We start from the raw sequence: 15,338 nt of genomic DNA, 5'->3' as shown, positions 1-15,338 counted from the left end.
TCCTACCTGAAAGGCATGAGAGAGGGAGGAGAGGCTTGCTAGGAAAGTTAAGAAATTGAACTGAGTACTAAAGAATAAGTAATGACAGGATGAGCACTGGGTGTTATACTATACGTTGGCAAATCGAACTCCAATAAAAAAAATATACATATAAAAAAAAAGAGTGAGTAAGAATTTCTTAGGTGGGAAAGTGGCAAGAGAAGAGTGCTTGCAAAAGGAAAATAGTATGAACAAAGACACAGATGCAAGCAGGAGCATGGCTCCTTCCAAGAAATGGGAATAATTCATTCATATTGGGGTACAAAGTGCAAATGTGTATAATGCAGGGTATAGGGCTGGACAACCAGTCAGGGGCCAATCATTAAGGGAAAAATTCACCATACAAAGACTTCTAACCCTAAAAGTGGTGCAAAGGCCACTAAAATATCTTAACAGAAGGAGCAATGAGATCTGTACTGTGGAAATACGGTTCTGGCTATGAAGATAAATTGGAGTGGAGGTGGCCACTAAAAATAGATTGAATAGTAAAAACAGTCCCAGACAGAAATTATAAAAGCCCGACCTGATGCAATAAATGGAGAAAAAGGTTCAAATTGGAGACCTATGAGGGAAATATAATTAATATCATTTAGTGACCAGCTGGATATACAGACAGTAACTCTAGGTTGACTCCCACATTTTAGAATTGGATGCCAAGAGAAACTTTACTATCCTGAATCAGGTTTTGGCGAACCATGATGAGGAACCAGTTTGCACACTATTCTCTTCATCTGACACTGGTACAATCTGATGAAAATAGCCAGTAGACAACTAGATATTTGGCTTAGACTGTCAAAAAAAAGCCCCAAGTTTAAGCTATAGATTTGGGAGATACCGCAATATAGCTGACAGGTAACACCTTAGAAGTAGATAACATGTCTAAGGAACAGTGGCCAGATTATAGGCACCACTTCAAAATCAACAGGGATGGGACACATGGGTGGCTCAGCAGTTAAGCGTCTGCCTTTGGCTCAGATTGTGATCCCCGGATCCTGGGATTAAGTCCCCCACTGGGCTCCTTGCGGAGCCTGCTTCTCCGTCTGCCTATGTCTCTGCCTCTGTCTCTGTGTCTGTCATGAATAAATAAATAGAATCTTTAAAAAAAATCAACAGGGATAATTTTTCAAGATCTACATATCCAGGCTTTTATACACCAGGCATATTGAATATCCTCCAGTACCTATTCTAACACTTGGGTCAAAATAGATCCTTGGGATGGAATTAATCATTCGATCAGTTGACCAGATGACTGGACCAGAGATGGAGGTACTGATGTGCATGTGATTGGGTCAATTATAGATCATAAGATGTATCAACGGAGGGTTGGGAAGAAAGGAAGCTAAATGGCAAGGTGCTTGTAGTGAAGGTGGGAAGTATACTGGGAAGTGAAGAAAAAGGAGAAAGTAGAAATAGTCACTCTTTCAAGAAGTTTAACCCTGAAGGGAAAGAGAGAGATAAGTTGGTAGAAAGAATTTCAGAGAGGGGCACACATATCTGACTATGTCTATAGGCTGAGAGATGGAAGATGCCAATCAAACTTAGTCTACAGTAACCATTGACTCTTGAGGGAAAACTAAATGGAGAAGTATTTTCAGGAGCTGGCATTCTAGCTCCTCAATTGCCCAATAGCCAGTCATATTGAAGTTTATTATTTGGTTGGCATCTTGTGCCTATTGCCTAGTGATTTATTTTCCCCATAACAACACAACTGAAAATCATCACATAAATTTTAGAAGGGAATAATTGTGCCAATTCTATGTTTATTCAAAATCTCCACTAGATTCTTTTTTTCTTGAAAGTTTCTCTATCTCTCCCACACATATAGCAGCTGAATTTTATACTTCCCCTTAAATTCTTGAGGGCAAGGAGAGAGGTCAAGAGAAATGGGGATGGGGGTGACCAAACAGTTCTTTAACTTTTCAGATTACAAGCATCAGCAGGAAAATCTGATATTTTGCTCCAGGAAAAAAACGAAGGAAGAGGAAGAGAAAGAAGAAAGGTGTAGGAGAGTAGTACAATAAACAGACTGTTTTCCGACTCACATATTTTCTCAAATAGCCTAGAAATGATCAAATTCAAATAAAAAGAAACCTTGATACACATTATCTGTATCGAGACCTGTTTTTTGCTTTGAGATAAAAAATAATTATACCCTCATTTCTGAAAATCATATTTCAAAGAGAGTAACAATGTGAATTCTTTTTTTTAATATATTTTTTAACAATGTGAATTCTTAAAGCCAAACATCTTTACCAAAGTGAATGGATAATGATTAAATACATTCATAAAGGAAAATGAACATTTCAAACCACTTTTTAAATTAATGAAAGTGAGAGAAAACATTTAAAACATTATTTATTTCAGTTTTTAACTTTCTAGGAATCTTTTAAGGTTCCTGAACCAAAACTTTGACCTAATTGTATAAGATTATTTACCTATTCTCTACACAAAATTTTTGAGACTTGTGACGAACTGGGAAGTGATTAATATTTTAAGTTGTCTGCATTTTCATTGAAAGGGGAAAACATCATCACTTATGATACAGTTTAAAAAACAGGATCAAGTTACAGTCAAAGAATCCCTAATCCCTTCCACAGGTGTATTTACTGGATTGTTTGTGTGTCTAGCAACTGGCATTGATAAGTCAGAGGTCTGGTTGCCCCATGTTGCATGAATGTATTGTCTGTGTTTTCCATTAGCATTAATGGGTCTTATGTATGCAAAGGAAGAAAAGAACAGACTCTATCTATGATTAATAACAACAGTGTTTTCCACCCTGGTGTAGGCTTCCTTGGAAAGCAGCAGATTTTATCATCTACTTCAACAAACTAGACCCCATATACAGGACAGGTAGTGATACATTGCATCTACATAGTGCAGAGTTAAAAACAGATTTGCAAAGGTGGAATTAAATTTTCTTCTAGACCTGGTAGTTGCAAACCTTGTCAGTAGCTCAGATTTGTTCAGATTTTAACATTACGGTTACTAAACTGAGCCCTCCCTACGTTCTGAGGCACTGGGTATCTTCTGCACTCACCAATTAACACTCCTGATGAGTGTTTTGGTTTCTTTTTTTCGTGGGGGATGGGAGGACAGGCAGAGAAAAGGATGTGTATTCAGCCCATGGTAACTTCAATTAGTTGCCAACTAAAGATTTTATCCTAGTAGCAAAACCAGGAGAAAAAAAAATCTTTTAAATTAATTTGAAGATGCCTACATTTCTAGAATGGCATTGCTTTAACAGGGCTATGCAAATGAGTCCAATTTAGCATCTTGTATTCAGCTGGAAACCATTGCTAAATGATCAGGATAGCCAGTCACAGATATTAAAATGAATTATATCTAATCTGAATTTTAGTCACGCTACATTAACTAATAGAAAGTTATTAACATTTCAAGAGAAAAAAAGCTTTTGCCTGCAAAATTAACAGTGGCTGAGATGTGACCTGTGAGCCATGAAGCCTGATCACTGTAATGACAGTGTAATGGCATATTTACATTAAAATCTCTGCAGCTAATATGGGATTCAGAATTGGACGGTAAGTCGAGGATTATTTAGTCTGGCCTGTTGGCCTTTCTCTAAGTAGTTTTTTTTTTTTTTTTACTTCAATACAAATCTGAAACTTTTCATTTCATGACTATTTATGTGACCAGTTTCTATAGCTCAGTCTCTCCATCTTTACATGACTAATTTTTGCTTTCATTTTCTCTCTTCTTTTTCAATACATTTCTTTCGGGATAGCTGTGTCTTTCCTTGTTTCTCTTGTTTTCTTTCTTCTTTTGGGTTGGATGAACTTCAGGAAACTGGGGTTCAATTGCAAACCACTGGGGAGAAAGGGAGCGGCTTCTTCATTTTTGCTATTTGGCTTCCAAAATTAGGCCATTTTGATGTTTTTCATGTTATGCTTTCATGATGCATACGAAAGAATGCGGTTTTACAACAAACACTGGTTTGAAATGAGTAACAGTGTAACTATTCTTATTAATCTCTAGAAATGGGGGAGAGTTTCCTGTTATCAGGTTGTTTTCCCAATAGCCAGTTTAGAAGTTAGAGATTCAACAATCATTTGCATAATCTACAGCATTCATTTACCTTGAGGATTCAGGTCATTTCTGTTTCCTTCTTTTCTTTTGTCTTGCTCTCTTTTTAATTGAAGAGAATAAAAGAGACTGAAATAAAATAATAGGAAGAAAAATAATAAGAAGAATCAAACTGTGCATTAATTTTGTAATTTATAGGCGTTTAGACTTGAAAGAATCCTTGTTTTAAAAAAAGAAATCATCTAGAGAGTGGCATAAAAAATCTAGATTGCAGAGTGATAAGTTCATAAGTTCTCAAATGTGTCAGCTGTAGACTAGTTTATATTTTAACCTGTCAAATTTGCAAATATTGGACTCTAAACAGAACTTTGATAATGAAATATAATGGAGAGGCATTTATCTTTTTTAAAAGGACAGAGAACAAAAGACAAATAATGGGTTCTTTTAATGCAGTTAATGTTTGACACTTAGATTTTTTGCTACAGTTCTGTTTCAAAGATTAATTCAATCCATTCTTCTCTAATCATAACAACAAATAAAGCAGGTACATATTTCTAAACTGTAACTTCTAACAATTTCGTATTTTATTTCTTTCTCCATCCTCAAAGAGGGTGTTATCAGATATCTCTGCCTTCCTTGGATTTTTTTTTTAAGTCTTCTAAAACATAACTTTATCTGGAGGCAAATTATCCCATTTGCACTGCGAATTCATGCACAAAGATATTTCAGAACAGACACGTGTCAACCACAAAGGACATCACGATAAAAATGCCACCTCAATTCCATTTCCCAATTAGAAGAAGAGTATCAATACAGTGACATTGGTTTGACTGACACGAATCTATGCTAAATATCTGCTAGGCTCATATTTATAATAAATCCAGATAATGCATTTGTACTAAAACCAAAGCTTCAGTCCATTTCTTGGATCTTTATTAAAAATAGGCATATTACAAACATTGATTGAAGAAATAACTAGAAACTTGATCTGATGTAATATGATGCAAATTAAGTTTAAACAGTTTGAACTTTATTTGATATTTCTGAATGTATTGCAGTATTTTGAATGTTTTTATAAGAAGTGAAAGCGCTAGGCTAAAATGTACTGACAGCCAGCCTCCAATTTTTCTTCTGAAGCCCATCTCTTTCGTTTCCCCATTGACTAAGGATATTTATTCTGCATGTTTATAGGAAATATACAGAACCTACCCAGTTTTGAGTATAAATACTAATCATATAAAAGCTGACTGTTTAAATTGAATCACAGGATGTCATTAAAAGAGTAGTCTTTCAAATTTTTGGATACTTAGCAATACCCTAAATATGCCAAGATTCGTATTAGATATTTATTTTCTAAATGTGTTAGATATGTGATCATGTTTTAAAAATTAACAGTATAAATGCTGAAAAACAAAAAGTTATAAAGTGTCTTTTTTTCCCATAATAAGCCATAAATGTCTGCAGTGTGAAAAGTCGATTATAAACTTTAAAATAGGTTTAAAATAGATATACACAACTTTCTTGGCTATGCATTAATAAAACTGCTTAAACCAGGGCATGATCCTGGAGACCTGGGATCGAGTCCCACGTCGGGCTCCCTGCATGGAGCCTGCTTCTCCCTCTGCCTGTGTCTCTGCCTCTCTCTCTCTCTGTCCCTCATGAATAAATAAAATCTTTAAAATAAATAAATAAATAAACAAACAAACAAATAAATAAATAAATAAAACTGCTTAAAGGACACAATATTCAGACTTAAATGTGCTGTGCTTATTCTTAGAGGCAAGAAGGAACACTGCTCAAAATATTTTTTCTCCTATAATTTTAAGATTTTTATTTTGAAAGGAAGAATAGACTGTCTTTTAAAATGGGCCCAGGAGTTTCAAATGGGAGATAGGAGAGTGGTGGCCTGTGAGAATATTGGTGATGTGGAGGGAAGGTGACAAAAATGTCCTGTTATATTCTTGGCCAAAAACATCATCGGTATCACTTATTTTACATTCAAAGTGAATACACTAAAAAAAAAAAAATGGATACACTAATTTTCATTTCTCTTTGTCTTAAGTTTTCTTGCCTGCTCCGTGGCTTATGGATTGACAGTTTTGACAAGCAAATGTGGTGTAAAATGCATAGGATAGTCCGTTTAAAACACATAAATTGCTATGCAAGTCTAATAATTGATCTTTAATTGTAATCATTAAATCAGGAAGTGTCTATCCTCCTGCATTATTCGATTATCTCAACAAATTCTGAGCCCATGAAGTTAATCTTACGTGAGTAGATATGAGTAACCAGACTTATTTTTTTTCTGAAAACTTTTTGTTGCTCACATATAGAAAGACTATAATGCACGTATGGTATTAACACAATAAGGCATACATCGTGGATGACATTACACAGGAACACACACACACACACACACACTAGTTACACTGTGAAAAAACTAGGTAGAAAGTCCACTATCAGAGGGAGCACAGTATAATGGTTTAGAAGATAGATTCCAAGCCAGATTCCAAATTTTGAGTTTTTTGCTTTGCCACAATGAGCTCTGTGACTTCAGACAAATTCCTGGACCTTTATTTCCTCATTTGAAATAAAAATGACATGAAATTTTCTTTGAGGGTCAGATAATTTGGTAACATATATATTATCTATAGAAGATGTAAAATATAATAGTATATATATATTTCTTATAATAGTGTCCAGCTTATAGTCAGTGCTCAATAAATATTCTCTATGATGTCAAGTATTATTATTACTATTATCACTTATATTCACTGCCTATTAGAGACAAGACAGAAGCACAGGCAAGATTTAAATACTTCACATCCATCACTACATGCTTTGTTCTACAAATAGGATGCATGGCATAGGGCCAAATAATAAATATATGTGCAAACAAGAAATGGAATACACATGATATAGTTTGAGGGATGTAACAGAAGCCTTCTTACTCAAATTTGCCATCCTATCTATATGAACTTGAGGAAGTCACTTCAACTTTCTGGGACTTGATTTTCTCATCTATATAATGAAGAGATTGAAATAGATGATTAGGAAACTCTCTGAACTCAATGATATTTTTCCCGTCATCATTCAGTAACAATTTCCATTTTTACGACTCCATAATGCAAGCTTTTTAAAACCCCAACATATAAATGTCCCAAACAAGACATCCATAACTCCTTAGTCTGTGCTTTGCTTTCTTGAGTTTTAGGAGAGAAGAGCATAAGAACAGCAGTATGACTTGCACATAAAGGGAAGGTGAGCAGACTTCTAGAATACGGGGAAATTACAGAAACACACTTATAGACTGGGGACCCCTGAGCATAAACTACACGTGCTTCCCATCAAACCCAAGAGCTGGCAAGCATTCTTGGATGTTAGAAATCTCTCAGCCAATTCAGCAAAGAAAAGAGACATTGAGCAAAAAATGCTAAGTCTTCTAGAAAACCAACTGTGATCCTGAGAATTGTAATAACATCTTTCTAGCTGGAGCAAAAGATCGTAAACAACAGAAAAAGGAACCAGACCTACTTTTTCAGGACCAAATTCAGTTGTGAAAACCATGTTGTGAAAAGACTTGAGTAGAAAATACCCCATGTTTTCAGTAAAGAGAGAAGAGTCCAGCATCACCTGTGTATAAAACAAGCCTAATAGTTTGATAGATTCAGTTTTCTAAATTACTTGGAATGTTTCCTTCCCTTGCTTTTAAGTTAACATGACGAAAATAGACACAGAGAAGTACATGCTTTCTGTGATGACAGGTAAACATATGCTTTATCCTTTCCAAACATAGAAGCTTGTACAAGGCAGAAGCCTGTACTTCTTGGGAATGAAGGCACATCAAATGGCAGTAGAATCTAGTGGCTAATTAGGCTCAGATGTCATACCATTCTGGGTTTGCACTTTGGCTATGCTATTGTTCTACTTGTGTAGACAAGTCATCCTTTCCCTTGAAGACTCATTTGCTTATTGGAAAAATAGAAATAATAATAGAATTGTTGTGAGTAATAATCTGACCTGATGCTTGTAAAAGGCATACAGCAGCTGGCACTAGTAATTCATTAGGAAAAGTGGTAGCAGTAATATTCAATATTTTAACAACAATCTTTCAGTTTATTGAGAAGAATAGTCAAACTGCTTGTTTGCACTTACCAATGTTCTCATTAAAACCTGCACTCTTTCAAAATTATCTCAACTTGCTGAAATGAGGGATTAAAATCAACAAAATGAAATTTAACAGAGATAAATTAAGGGCTTCCCAGGAGATTATTATAGGGGAGACCTGAGTTTTCTTCATAGAAAAGAACATGAGAATGTGACAGAGCAGCAAATTCTGGCTGCATTAAGGGGATGTGGTGTCCAGATTAAAGGAGGGACTGCTCAGACATGTGAGGAGGGGATCAAGTCTGATGAAGACTTAGGAAAGAAGAAATAAATGCATAGTAGATAGCTTTGTCCCTTAATAGTTAAAGTGATGTCACATTTCAAAGGGAGAATACTAATTCTGTACAATTCCAGAGGCAATAACCTTAACTAATAGAAGAAATTAAGAGGAAGCAGATTTTCCCACGTGCAAATTTATTAGTCAGGGTCTAGACTAACCTGCTATAACAAAGAACCCCAAAATATGGTGGCATTAAATAAGATGGGATGGTCTATGTTAAGAAGATGGCCTAGGGCAGTAGAGAGCTTAGCTTTATGATGTCGTTCATGTATTCGAAGTCGGCAGTCAACTTAGCCATCTTCATCATATGGCTCCATTTCTAAATCTAAACTTGTCACCATGTCCCAGCTGCCAGAATATTTAGGGTGAACACCTTTGTCTTAAAAGAGATGACCTATAGGTTGTCAATGTGGTTCTCTCTAAACTTGATGTCTTGTGATATAAAAATGGCCCTTCAATAAGCTCTATCTACTTCACACTCTGAATATGCTACTGAACACACTGTTGAATGAAATTCAAAGGTGACAACTCTATACCCTGACATCCTATCCCTTTCTTGTTTCACTGGGGTATATGGCTCTATCCTTAATTCTTCTCAGTGCAAGTACTACATTTAATTCTTCATCATAATTCAGAGGGGTATCTATTTTTAAGATAAATATAAGGGAAATGTTAATCAAATTTCAGACCTCAACTCAACCAAAACTCATGATATTATTCATCTAACATTTTCTTAATGGCAATTAAGTAAGGATATAAAAACAAGTAATTAGATTGTTTTGTAGCATATATTTAGGTTTAAAAAATCTAAAGCTACTTCTCTAACTCTTAAGTTATATGAGTAAAAAAAGGATCTATTTTAAATATATATCTATTATAACCCCTGATTTTAAAAACAGGTAAAAGTTTCCTCCAATGAGATTAATCAGTTTTTATTGGGAATAATATGTAAAGGAATTGGAATGTTAATTCAATTTTTGTGTATTGAAGTTGTTACTTTATAATAAAGACATGAATTAAGTCAACAAAAGTCAACAAAACATTGACCTAATCAGATTATTAAAACATAGTCTTAGAAAGCTGACTTTAAAACTACAAACTGGGGCAGCCCACATGGCTCAGCGGTTTAGCGCCGCCTTCAGCCCAGGACGTGATCCTAGACCCGGATGGAGTCCCAAGTCAGGCTCCCTGCATGGAACCTGATTCTCCTTCTGCCTGTGTCTCTGCCTCTCTTTCTCTCTTTCTCTTTCTCCTCTTTCTCTTTCTCTTTCTCTCTTTCTCTTTCTCTCTCTCTCTCTCTCTCTCTCTCTCATAAATAAATAAAATCTTAAAAAATAAAACTACAAATTAAATTTGAATTAAAAGTATAGATGTTGAGGTGTCTGGCTGGCTTAGTTGGTAGCACATGTGACTCTCAATCTCAGTATCATGCGTTTGAGCCCCATGTTGGGTATAGAGTTTGCTTAAAAAAAAAAAAGCAGAGTGTCTCTATGAGATGTTTGTAGAAATTAGATAAAATGGTAGTTGCTGCCCCCAAAGCAAAGGTATGATCAGCTAAGACCAGGCTTGATTTAGAGTTTCATCCAGATCTTCAAGCAGTCAATTTTGGGCAGTACACAAACTGTACAACCTTACACAGCAGCCCTGAATCAGTTTTTCGGTCAAGCAAAGAGTTAAATTAAATGTAAAACTTTTCATCAAAGGATTTGTGTTGTTTCTAATTGAGTACATTTATTCTCCTCCTAATGTAAAATAGAAAATTGTGGCAAATAAGCAGGATTGCTACCTGATTCATTTTTCAAAGTAATAGCAAATCCAATAAGAATTTTAAAATAACTCAAAAAGATAGATTCTTTACCACCTACACCAGTTAGAGAAATCTTTATTCTCACTCAGACTTTAGTTTTTAAGAATTGGGTTTGTGCTATGAAATTTAAACTTTGGTAAATATTGGGAAACTTATTCTTAGCAATTATTTTGACTATTTTCTTACAATACAAATTAGTTTACTCACATTAAATCCATACCTTTCTTCTGATATACTGTATTGGGAGATGAATTAGATATATTCGCACTTGAATTTTAAAAGCTATAAGACGTGTGTGTATTTACGTGCATGTACACAGGCACAAGAATTTCTCTCTCTTTAGAATAAATATTAGAGAAAATTTGTCATTTAGTGTTAGACTCAGAGCTAAGTAATCTAAAAAAAGATTTATTTCAAATAAGTCACAGGGATATAAAGTAAAGCATAGGGAATATAGTCATAACATTGTAATGATTTTGTAAGGTGACAGATGGTTACTAGACTTATCATGGTGATCATTTCGTATTGTATACAAATTTCAAATCACTATGTTGTACACCTGAAACTAATATTGTATGTCAACTATATTTCAATCTTAAAAAACCAAAAAGTTATATTGCAAAGATATAGGTGAAATACAGTACTAAAAAAAAAACAATAAAACATTATTTCTAAATAAGATAGACAAGTGTTTGGAACTAGAATTAAATATTTTTTTAGAATTTTCCAATGACATGACTGCAAATGACATGTTCACTTTTCCATTGTTCATATGAAAATATCTGAAGTTCTCAGGAAAAATTGTGCTTCATGTGTGATTAAATGGATTTACTTCTAATTCCATTTACTTTCACAAAATGCTAACATTAAAAGAGAGAGCAAGGCTTTAGAAGCTGACAGAAAGTTTAGTTTTCAAGTAAAATCATGGGATTGGAGCACATGCTCGTCTACACCATGATCACTGGCATTTACAGGGAGAAATTTGTGCAATGGGCAGGAAGATTATTGCTAACGCCTTCCAGAGATCATGAGGCTTGCATTTAACAAACATAACTTTATCCTTCCCAAGGCCAACCTCCCAAGATTTCTAAGAGTCAGGATATAGCTCCATGGCAATTAGGCTGGGGATGCAGGTTATTGACTGACGTACCATGAAATACCACCAGGCCTTAGAAGGATGGCTCACTGCAGAATGCACTAACTAAACAGACAATTAATTGGGACAGTAAGATTTCCATGGCAAATTGTAATATGTGATTTACGCCATTCATGTATCTGCTGCAAACACTCTAATGAAATGGATTATTCCCTAACACTAAAAAAAAAAAAAAAGAAAAGAAAAAAAATCGCACACTGCTAAATCTCATGAAAAGTGCGGGACTTATCTCTACCTGTGGCTTTAGAATTTTGTTCCTTAGTCTTGCTTAGCAATCTTCATGACCAGTATTTGACTTCCATTCAATATTTAATGTACATGCTGATATTTTTGTCTCCACATCTCCCTTGTAGGACTTAGCCTGACAGTTTTTTCTGCACAAGAATGCCTAAATGAATGGCACTCGACTTACAAGGGGAAACGGGTAATCAAAGTGTCTACAGGGCTCCTCTTATTTGCTTCCTACCCCATACCGACCGACTCTTCAGTTCCGTAATTGATGTCTTCTCCTGGTAACCTAGGAACAGGGAAGGAAATGTACAGATGTGGCCACTTTAACCCCTATCAAAACTCCCACTTTGATGTATTCTTGAGTTTATTCCTCACTTCTTATGGTGGAGAGAAGGAGTTCAACACATGACATTTTTCCCTGCTTTCTACCGTTATTGGCAGATTTACAGAAACAGCCAGGACTAGTCCACGGCAAAGTGAAGACTGAAGCCAGGGCCCTCTCACCACCTGACAGCAGAACATTGCCAAGTAATGGAGCTCATCACATTGATCCTGGCTGAAGAAAGAACATCCCCGCACCCCAAGGTCCACCTGTTGGGTTGGACTCTCACTGTCCCAGTCCCAGACTATAGACCTTTCCTTCTGTCTCTCTTACCAAGCTTTTCTACTATATCTCATGTACCCTTTGGGTTCTGATATAATGCTTGCTAATATCAAAAATCACTTCACACCACAGTGCTAGGGATTTGCCATAGTTTAAAAGTTTTATCTTTCCTCTGGGACATCAAAACTTCTAGGAAGACTTCCAGGGATGCAATTTCCTAGTTGTCAGTGTGAATGCCTAATGACAGGAAATTTCCACCAACCAATAAGTAAGTCAGGATGCTGAGAGTGACATTTTGGGTACTTTAATGGCTCCTACTCCCTATGCCATGGCCCGTATTAATTCTGCTTTAATGAGCTCCATGTCAAACGCTATGCCAGGTATATTATAGATAAGACCTCATTAAATAACCTACCTGTAGGGTTGGTGCTGACCCGGCAGCATGCAAACAGTACTTGGTGCTAAGTCTGACTTTCCCAATTCTAGGCTTCAAAGTTTTTCTCAGCTGAGTGGCTTAAGAATCATTCATTCCACAGAAACTTTGTGGGCCTTTTATAGCCTATGCCTGAACTGGTTTCTACTGATTCAAAAGTAAATTACACATGATTCCTAACTTCAAGGATTTCATGGTTCAGTAGATACAGATATATATGTATATGTGATATTAAATAGTACAGATTATATAGATTGCATAGATATTATGCATATATTATATTACATAGTATATTCTTATATATTATATACATACATATATAATATTATTACAAGGCAGGTTATGGAATTACTCCACGCAACCTCTCTTATAACTCTCCCTGTGTTAGTGAGATTGTTTGTTTACTTGTCTGCTCTCTACCCACCCCCATTCTCCTTGTGGCCCAAGATCATGTCTTACCCATCTTTGTAACTGTTCTTACCTAACTTCAGGATACAACACACATTAGATAAGAAAGGTAAGTTTATCATTCCATATTATGGATAGAGAAACTGATACTCAGAGACTTTGAAGGTTTATTCAAAAAAGAGTAAGATTAAAGATGAGTTCAAATCTAAGTCCTTTGGTAACCAAAAAACCTGCTTTCACCTCAACATGATCATTGATTGACATTCCTTTTCAGGAGTCAACCTGTTAACAATGTTTGTATAGGCATGAATTCTAAGCACATATACCTACGGTCATTTCTAGTAATCTAAATATCACCCAAGTGTAAATTATCTACTTCCTGGCTTATCTGTTAGAAATGATTGCTATCAGAGTGGCTTCCATTTGCCATCTAATACATTTCTGAGCTTTTTCCCTCTTATTATGGCTTGCACAGGAAATGCAAACTACTGAGATTCCAATATGAGCCTAGATACAATATAATTTAAATAATAAATCTAATACACCCCACCCATTGCCAATTGACAGAATGTCATCTAAATTTAATATAAATGGCTTTGAACAGATGCACCCCTGCATTAACACAGATAATTTAGAGTTTACTGCACCTACTTTGTTGTAATTTACATTCAGAGATTCTGCTTTGGGTAGGGGTAATAGAGAATATTGGTGTGTATTTTTCTCTCTGAAGCACCCCACCTCCAGGTGATACTTTGTAACCTTCACTCTTGGAGACTCAAAAACTCATGTAATCTTGGAAGGTAAATCTGGGAATGCAGCCCTCTCTGTTCAAACTGCCATGGGATGATGCCATTCTACGAGAAGGCTTGCTAGTCATCTACCAATTGCAAAGCTCCCAGGTGAGCAGTAGCCTCTTTCCAAACAGAGCAAATTTAGCCTTGTCACAAGTGACCATTCAGTCAGGAAATCATTCTCTAGACTTTATAGACATTACTCATGTGATTTATTTTTCAACATGCCAGCTCCCAGGTATGGCTGCAAAAGACTAATCAAAACAAAGTTATAAAAATTAAACATACAGAGAGAGTGATAAAGGAAAGAAGTTGGAAAGAAGGAAGAAAGGAGGGAAGGGAAAGAGGGGGGAAGGAGGGAGGTAGGACGAGAGAGGAATGAAATAAGCATCTGGTGACTTTAAACAAACAACCAAAAAAATAATTTTCCTTCCATTTCTTTTATCAATTTTTTCCCTATTCCATCCAGATGGAGAGCACCGCAGGACACCCTGAAGGTAGTAGAGGTCTCACCAGCACAGTGCTGCTCTAAAGATCACTGGTGGAGTTTTCATGAAGACTTAAGAATTCACAAAGTCTTTTTGTCCCTTCAGAATAAAAAGTACAGTGCACTTGACAATGAACCTGTCATTTTAAACCTTCAGGGTTTTAATCTTATACATAATAGAGTTTGGAAATGAACCAATTGTATAGTTTTGCCCAGAATTCAGATTTATATTATGTACTCCCACAGACATCCTAAAAGGTACTAAAGTGACAAGTTGTTGATGACATATATTAATACAGCAGTTCGAATAGCTATCTGTATTATGCAAAGTGCTCCAGTACACTCCTGCAAGGACTCGTCCCATTCAATGCTAGAGACAAGCAGTTAAACATAGATAGGAACCCAGCTGATTAATCATCATCTTGCCCTCACTGAGAAAATTCAGTTATCTCAAGAGACAAGCACATGCAAATTTTGGAAAGAGAGAGACAGAGAGAGAGGAAGAAAGAGAAAGAGAAGTATATATTCAAGGTTCTTTCTAAGGCTATATATTCAGGATGAGATAATTGCCCTCCTACTACATGGTTCTGAAGATTACATAGCAAAGACTAAATAACTCCAACATATATATTATAATCACATACGGCAAGTTGTAGTCATTAATTGGGGAATAGAACAAGTAGAGTATATAGCCATAAAAGAAAAAGACAAGATAAGAACCATTAATTAAGGAGTATTTAACCTCCTTTTACATCAGCTGCATGCAAAAGTACCCCAAAACTAGTAATATTTTAGCAATTTAAACAAAATCATAGATAAAAGCTGCAGCGTCAGGCCATGTAGCCCTTTATTTTTAATGTAGCATTTGTTCAATTTGGAACTAATTTTTTTTCC

General features: G+C 35.6%; 1 long non-coding RNA gene across 4 annotated transcripts in view; it reads right to left on the bottom strand.

Annotated features, from left to right (window-relative positions):
- The window catches only part of LOC140624528 (uncharacterized), a 268,997-nt gene that overhangs the window by 171,101 nt on the left and 82,558 nt on the right, over positions 1 to 15,338 (bottom strand). For 2 of the 4 annotated variants that reach the window (XR_012024002.1, XR_012024004.1), the window contains exons 3-4: positions 11,903 to 12,007; positions 4,133 to 4,209 (exon numbers count right to left, since the gene is read on the bottom strand). This is a non-coding gene — a long non-coding RNA (uncharacterized lncRNA). The remainder of the gene's footprint in view (positions 1 to 4,132; positions 4,210 to 11,902; positions 12,008 to 15,338) is intronic. The other 2 variants (XR_012024005.1, XR_012024003.1) reach the window with 1 other exon arrangement.

The sequence above is a fragment of the Canis lupus genome, chromosome 34, assembly GCF_048164855.1.
Source record: "Canis lupus baileyi chromosome 34, mCanLup2.hap1, whole genome shotgun sequence".
Taxonomy (NCBI): domain Eukaryota; kingdom Metazoa; phylum Chordata; class Mammalia; order Carnivora; family Canidae; genus Canis; species Canis lupus.
Note: the sequence above shows the minus strand (reverse complement) of the source record. Positions and strands in the feature narration are given on the sequence as shown.